Here is an 8,809-nt window from a genome sequence, read left to right as displayed (position 1 = left end):
ATCCTGGAACTCACTTTGTAGACCAGGCTGGCCTCGAACTCAGAAATCTGCCTGCCTCTGCCTCCCAAGTGCTGGGATTAAAGGCATGCACCACCACCGCCCGGCAAGAAGCACTTTTTAATGACCCTCATCTTGAAATCAAATTTAGCAGTTTTCCAACAAGACAGCATAGCTACAAAACCAGTAGAAATAAAAGCAATAATTTTATTCAGGATAAAAATTTATTAAACATGAATTGTGATTGAATATCACCATCAACAGTCATTTTTCTAGGTGCCTTAAATTTTGTGCATGCCTGGAAGATATATGATTTTATTTCTGCTGTTAAACAAAAGCAGAACAGAGAGTAGGCAAGGAGTTCCTCGAATAGCTTTTTTTTTTTAGCACAGAGGGATATTAGTGTCTTAGGAACCATGAGATCGTACAACAAATCAAAGAACTCGTCTACCCTCCCTGGAAAAGTTAATGAATGTCTAGCTGGGTTAATGAGACCAAGGTGATTTTGAATAACTCCATAAAAATGCCAACAAAGAGATATTAGCTATAGTGATTAAAAATCTGCTTATTTAATGATTATTATATGTCAACAAATTATTTTTGAGAACTTTCTACTATAATGTCACGTCTGAATATATGAATGAGAAAATTTGGTGTTTGTCTTTCTGGATCTGGATTAACTCACTCAATAGTTTAATAGTATAATAGTTTCTAATGGTGCCCATCTCCCTGTAAATTCCATGACTTTATTTTTCTTTACATCTGAATAGTATTCCCGTGTGTATATTACCACATTTGCATTGTACATTTTTCTGTTGTAGAAATTTAAGGTTGTTTCCACTTTCTAGCTCTTGTGAAAGTGGTGACAAAGGACATGGTTGAGCATGTATCTGTGCAGTAAGAAGTTAGTCCTTTGAGCATATGCCAAAGAGTGGTGTACCTGGGTCATATGGCAAGTTCATTTCTAGCCTCTTGCAAATTCTCCACAGTGATTCAGAGTGACTGTACCAGTTTGCAGTCCTTCTACAATGAACGAGGGTTTTTCATTCCCCACATCCTCAATGGTATTTGTTTGTTGTTTTGTTGATTTTTACCAATTCAAAGTGGGAAAGACAGAATCTCTAAGTTGTGATTTGCATATTTTTAATTACTAGGCGTGATGAACTTATTTTGAGATATTCCTTAGCCACTTTAATTCTTCCTTTGAGAACTTTTTGTTTAGTGTCATGGCACACATTTTAAACGTATCCTTTCTTTTTCTTCACTTTTTTTCTTTTCAGTTCTTTTTTAAATTCTGAATATGAATCCTTTATATGATGTATAGCTGGCAAAGGTTTCTTTTTCCTTCATCTCCATTTTTATTTTATTGACTTTTCCCTTAGCTGTACAGGAGCTTTACCTTTGTGAGTGTATTCACTGGAGAATATAACTGAGTATATACCCAAACCAGGAAAGTAAAATGTCACTGTACAAGTCAAGCAGAATACAAATGTTGTAAAGAAAGGAAAGGGAACAAAAGGGGGAGGGGCTGTAAGCTGGCAGAGGGGGTTCAATACCAAAGGACCAGGAGAGAGGGGAAATAACACTAAGAAAGTTTCCTTAAGGTTCACAATCCTTTTTTTTAATTTATCTAAGATTAGAGATAAATATAATTTACTGACATACATATATGCATTGCATCATGTTAATACTGTCATATATAAGAACTATTATAAGAAATATCCATGCCACTTAGGCTGACAATGGTCCCCACCAAAAGCAATAAACTATCTAATATAAACCCCATTATTAGGCATTAAAAACATGTTCTGACTTGTGGATAAGGAAAGTCCAAGAGATTCTCCAAAAACAATACAGGGTGTTGATGTTAACCTTGATTGTTTCCCAGAGTAAATGGTAAGTCTCTATTGCTCAAGACACCTGTTCTTAGGATATAGGACTCAATGTGTTTGTATTTGACACAAGAGCCTCCTCTCTAAATAGTAGCTTTCATCATAGTTCAAGCTGACATTCAGAGTGTCAAGGAAGAAAAACAACCAAACCCAACCCGTCAGAGATGCTGATGAACAGCAATAATAGTCAGCATAGCAAGATGTCCCTAAAGGTATAACCCTGGCACTGATGTCTTGGCAATAACCATAGCTGTGTAATTAGACTTACGGCTTACTCTACAGGAGGGACATCATGTCTTGTGCTGGAGACTGCCCAATTTCCTAGGGCTATTGGCCTTGTAGATCCTAGGAAAGAACGTTTTACCACCTCTGACTTTACTAAACCCACCTAAATCCTAACTGCGTTCTAAATCCTTAGCCTTGTATCCACAGATAAGGGTATACTTCTGTCTTGTTCAATTAAGTTTTTCTTTGCAACAAATAGAAACTTTTACATCAAACGACAACAGTCAAAATGCAGAAAAGAGCTGATTGTTGGATGCCAAGACTAAATGGGTATGCCAACTACATAACTCTTGCACTTAAGGCTTAGGAAACATTGCAGAAGAAGGCTGAAAGATTGTAATAGCCAGAGGATCAGGATGTCTGCTACCAGATTATATAAACTAGAAATGACAGGGAAAGGGAAATTATACTGATAATACCTTGACAATATGGGTGCCTAAACAAGACCCAAACAATGACAATGTCAATAAATATATTAAAGTTGAAGAAGGATATCACATTGGCCCCCAATGATATACAAAGAACAACAGACAACTAATAAATGACGAGAATGCAAGTAGTAGTCATCCCAGGAAGAATACTCTGAATTGTTTATCCATTCTCTAGTGGTCAGGTGTGAAATTTTATACACACACACACACACACACACACACACACAAGCAACACTGAGTGGAACTGGCTAGGTATTTTATGTATCTATGAACTTTTACACGTATATAACAATAGCAAAGAAAACAGGACCATGAATTTAAGAGCAAGCAAGGGAGTAAGGTACGTGCAAGCACTTGGAGTAATGAAAGAGAAGAGAAAATGGTGCAATATTTATATTTTAATATATTTTAAAATAAAGTATAATCTTGAATCGTGAAACATAATTTTTGTGATAAGCTTCCCTCGAAACAGAACGTTGTTTGATAGTGAATGGTGAGTACATCAAAACGCCTCAGGCAGAGAGGTGTTGGTCCTCTGCATGAAATGGAGACAACCAAATAAAACCATCTGTCAACAGCACAGCTTTGTCACAATGACAATTTGTGATTGAATTTACTCAGCAGACTATCCAAGGCTTCATGTTCATCAAGGTATTTCATTTAAAGTATCATTAAAGTGAAATTAAGTTGCTATTAACCTTGTCTATTCAAATGATGCCACTGAACGAGTAAACACACTATTCTGCTATGCAGGGAGATGACATGATGAATTGATATGTGTGGCATGGGGGTGTAGGGAGTCTCTCTAATGAGTGATTACCTGTGGCATAAGTATATCGATTGTGTTTGTACATGTCAAATGGAGCTGGCAAGGATAGACTTCGAGAAATCAATCTTAGAACTTGCCAGGACAACAGCCCCTCACTTTTGCAGACACTAAATCATAAATTTAATCTTTCTAAGGAAAGCTGTGAAAGTTTGGAGGCACTAACCTCTGCAGACGCTATATCCTGTTTGGTTTGGCAAATAATTTCTAACCCACTCCAAAGGCAAACATGTAAACAGATTGTGATTTGTTGAAGCAAACAACCACAGACATACACACACACACACACACACACACACACACACACACACACACACACACACACCTACACACACTTCCAACAACCTTCATGTATGCATGATTAAGCCATTACATATTTGCTTTTCTTATTATTAGAAAAGTTTATTTGAAATGTGTGCTTGGCTAGTTTTATGCCAACATGACACAGCTAGAGTCACTTGGGTAAGGGGAACCACAGCTAAGAAAAGGCCTTCATAGTATTAGACTATAGGCTAGCCTGCAGGGCATATTCTTAATTCATGGTTGAAGGCAGAGAGCCTAATTCATTTTGGATGGGGCCATCACTGGGCTGGTGGTACTTGATTCTATAAGAAAGCACACTAAACAAACCATGTGGTACAACCCAGTAAACAGCATACCTCCATGGCCTGGCTTCTATATCACTTCCTGCCTCCAGGTTCTTGTCCTGTTTGTGTTCTTGTCCTGACTTCCTTAAGTGACAAACAGTGAGGTAGAAGCATAAGCTGAATGAATCCTTTTACTCTCCAAGTTGTTTTGCTCATGGTGTTTAATTACAATAATAGTAATCATAACCAGGACATGATGTATATTCTCTCCTGCTTCTTATTCTGTTTCTAGAATAAAAGGAGTCCTTCCTTTATCTCTTTCTCTATTGGGGGTTTATGATGTAGTACACAGGCTGAGTGGAAAACAGGGAACAGGTCTTTATCTTTGTAGGGATTTCCCCAATAATTATAATGTATACATATAAACATACACACACATGCATATACATGTACATATATGCATACTCATATATGTGCCTGTACACACAGACTCATAGACACATAGACATGCATGAGTTCTAGGGAATGTATCACTTGGAATCATGGTTGGTAAAACAAACAGCTCTTCTCTCCTGCCTCTTTAGAAGGTTAGGATTCACCCAAGATTGGATGAGAGACTAGGAATATGTGATGAATGAAGCAAACCCTCTGTAGTATAGAGGGAAATTTTCAAAGTCAGTTTTGGATTAAAGGCTTCTCTGAACAAATGGAATACTATTAATTCCATCTAAGGAACATAGCATGCCAGAGTTGTATCAATAAGATGTGCCCCTGATATTTGAAGAATGGCCCTGGAAACCTAGGTTAGAATATCCAGTGATAATTGTGCTCACCAAAACTTTCCTAAACTGTAAATGTCAGAATCCAAAAATCTGCGGAGGACTCATGAAATGATGTTATCAAGACATGGTGAAATTTTTAAAAAGTAGGACTTCATATGAGGTCTTTAGATCATTGGGTGCAATGTCTTGAAGGGAAATGTGGACCCCAGGCTTTTTTTCTTCTCTGTAAATTCCTGACCATATAAAGAAAATTTAGCTGTATTTTGTATCCCTGTCATGGTGTGCTCTCTTGTCACAAATTCAAAAGTGACAAGGCTATTAATTTTGAAACGGAACCTCTATTGCTGTGAAACAAAATAAACCAATTTTTGGTATAAATTGACAATAGCATATATAAATGATGGAAAGCTGATTGATGTGGTACAAATTATCTCCTGTAAGAGGAAAAAGATGGTGATCATAACGAGATCAAGTAGACAGAGCCTTGAACAACAATTCATTTCTAAGCAGTCCTAAAGCTATTTCTTCTACAGAGCAAAACAAAGCTAATTCAGGGACACATGGATTTATAGTAGCAACAGTGCATCATCTGCTTCATTGCTTTTATCACATCCATCTCCAGTAAAAATAAATGCTCTTCTTTTATTAATTTAACCACAACAGTCGTTTGAGCAAATATTTACAGAGAATCTAAAGTACTTTTTCAAACAATGCTGCTCATCATTCCATTTTCTACCCATTGTGTGATACTGTATCCTTAACTTAAAAAAGAGTAAGCTTAGGATGAACGTTCCTCTGTGCTTATGTGTGATGTAATTCTCTGATCAGGAGGCTACCACAGGAAGATGATGATGCATCCTCATCTGCCTTAACTGTGGCAGGAAATCAGGATTCTGATATGAGTGCAGGAGACCAGAGTGTTCACCTCTACTGATGCAAGAATATCATTGTGCATGGTTCAGGTTCTAAGATTAAGAACTGATAAACAGGACCTAATGAAACTGAAAAGCTTCTGTAAGGCAAAGGACATAGTCAATATGATAAACCAGCAGCCTACATATTGGGAAAAAATCATCACTAACCCTACACATGAGAGAGGGCTAATATCCAAAATATATAAAGAACTCAAGAAGTTAACCTCCAAAAATCAAAAACCCAATTAAATAGTGGGGTATACTGCTAAACCAAAAATTCACAGCATAAGAATCTCAAATGGCCAAGAAGCAATTAAAGAAATGTTCAAAGTTCTTAATCATCAGAGAAATGCAAATCAAAATGACCCTGAGATTCTACCTTACACCATTCAGAATAGCTAAGATCAAAATCTCAGGTGACAGCACATGTTAGGGAAGACATGGAGAAAGAAGAACACTTCTCCATTGCTGGTGAGATTGCAAACTGGTACAACTACTCTAGAATCAATCTGGAGGTTCTTCAGAAAATTGGAAATAGATCTACCTGAAGACCCAAGAATACCAATCTTGGGCATCTACCCAAAAGATGCTCCACAATACTATAGGGGCACATGCTCCACTGTGGTCATGGCAGCCTTATCTGTAATAGCCAGAAGCAGGAAACAACCCAGATGTCCCACAACAGAAGAATGGATACAGAAAATGTGGTTCATTTACACAACAGAATATTATTTAGCTACTAAGAAAAAGGACATCACGAGTTTTGCTTGCAAATGGATGGAACTCAAAAAAAAAAATAAATAAATAATAATATCACCCTGAGTGAGGTAACTCAGGACACCAAACGACATGCATGGTATGTACTCACTAATAAGTGGATATTAGCCCAAAACAGTACAAAATACACAGGATACAATCCACAGAAGGTTAACAAGCAGAAGCACCCAAGTGAGGATGCCTCAATCCTACTTGGGAAGAAGAAGAAAACAATTACAGGAGGCAGACAGATGAGGGAATCTGGATGGGAGAGGGGAGGGAGAGGGGGAAAGGGGAACATGATCAGGTGTGGTGGAGGGGGAGACAGGAGAGAAGCCTTGAGGGGCAGCAGAATGAATGGAAATATGTAACCTAAAGGGGTGGGAGGTAAGGGGACCCTATAGAAAGTACCAAGGACCTGGGAGTCAAGGGATTTTCAGGACTCAAAGGGAGGGACCTTAGATGAAATGTCCAACAGTAGGGAGAGAGAAATTGTAGAATCCACCTCCAGTAGAAATACAGGGCATCAAGTGGAGGGATGGGGTTACCATCTAAAAGTTTAAAGCTCTGACCCAGAATTGTTCCTCTCTTAAAAGAACTGCAGGAACAAAAATGGAGAAGAGACTGAGGGAACGGTGGTCCAGTGACTGGCACAAATTGGGATCCAGCTCAAGGGGAGGCTTTAAAGCCTAACACTATTACTGATGCTATTACAGACAGGAGCCTAGCATAGCTGTCCTCCAAAAGGCCCAACAAGCAGCTGATTGAGACAGAAGCAGATACGTATGCCCAACCATTGGACTGAAGTTGTGGACCCCTGTGGTTGAATTATGGAGAAGCTGGAAGAAGCTGAGGAGGTGGGCAACCACATAGAAAGACCAGCAGTCTCAACTAACCTGGATCCCGGTGATCAGACATTGAGCCAACAACCAAGTAGCATATACTAGCTGGTAAGAGTCCCCCAACATATATACCACAGAGGATTGCCTGATCTAACTTCAATGGGAGAAGAGGTGCCAAACCCTCAAGAGACTTAAGGTCTCAGGGAGTGGGGAGGCCTGGTGGGGGTTGGGGTGCATTCTCTTAGAGACAGGGGAGGAGGAATGGAATGAGGAACTGTGGGAGGGCAGATAGGTAGGGGGCAGTGACTGGACTGTATAGAACAAATAAATATTAATTTATTTATTCATAAACAAAACAAAAACAAAAATATTTGAATGTCATTGTGCAAATATCCAGGTAAAAATGGATGTCATTGTGCAAATGCTAGGTGGGAAGAGCTAGCACTAGCATGTGATATCATTGTGAAAATTTCCAGGAGTGAGGGAGAGGCACTAGCATGTAATGCTGAGGGAGGGTTTTAATTAGGTCATGTGGGTCTGCCAATGAAGGAATCCTGGACTCCAGACTCTTCTCCCTTTATCTGTTGCAACTGTCATGAGGCAAACAACCTTTTCTATTTTCTGGTCCCACCATGACATTTCAAGGGAACATGGCCAAATGTCCTTGGGATAGAAGTCTCTGTAACTGTGAATCAGAATAAAGTTTTCTTTTTCACATTTGGTATTCCCTGGAATTTTCTGACAAGTGCAAAATAATAATGCAACCTTAATGGCTACAGGCATAATTTTAAATTGGGATTTTTTACAGCTGGTATTTTGCCAATACTTACTATTAAATGGGAAAGTATGGCTTGCCAGAGAGTGGACAGCTTGTAAATAGTGGTGCTGAAAATAAGTTGAAATTCTTACTTAAGGAAATAAAATCCAGAAAAAAAAGTACTTTATTGAATATCTGCAGAAAGGAAAATTATAGATCTTTCTGGAAAACAAAACATATAGTTTCACATAACATTCTCTTTAATAGGCCAAGAGAAAGAGAGAGGGGGGTTGGGGGACGGGGAGGGAGAGAGGGAGAAGAAAAAGAAGGAAACAAGGAAGGAGGAGGAGGAAGAGGAGGAGGAGGAGAAGAAAAGGATATAACCTCTCTGTTGAACCAGCTGTAGGTGTGTAAGTGCTGAATTTATTATTAAATAGGACAAAGTGGGGAAACTGAGTTTTATGTGGTCGGAATTTCTCATGTCTCTGTCACCTTAGCAAATTTTTATCAATCTCTAGAAATTATATGTTGAGGACAGTAGCCACTATTCTAATGAATATCAGTTTCTCTGATCCTTCTAAGGTGTGCCTGAGAATAGATCAAACTTTACTTCCATTTTTATATGAATAAAGTAACAAAATTTATTTTTGAGAAGACAATGGGAAAATATGAGTATAGACTCATTTTTCCTTTGGTTCATGTGTGTTTACCATTAACATGTTAATATGAGATGGGTTTAA

This window comes from Mus pahari, chromosome 16 (assembly GCF_900095145.1).
Source record: "Mus pahari chromosome 16, PAHARI_EIJ_v1.1, whole genome shotgun sequence".
In the NCBI taxonomy this organism is placed as follows: domain Eukaryota; kingdom Metazoa; phylum Chordata; class Mammalia; order Rodentia; family Muridae; genus Mus; species Mus pahari.
This window is presented reverse-complemented; position numbering follows the sequence as displayed.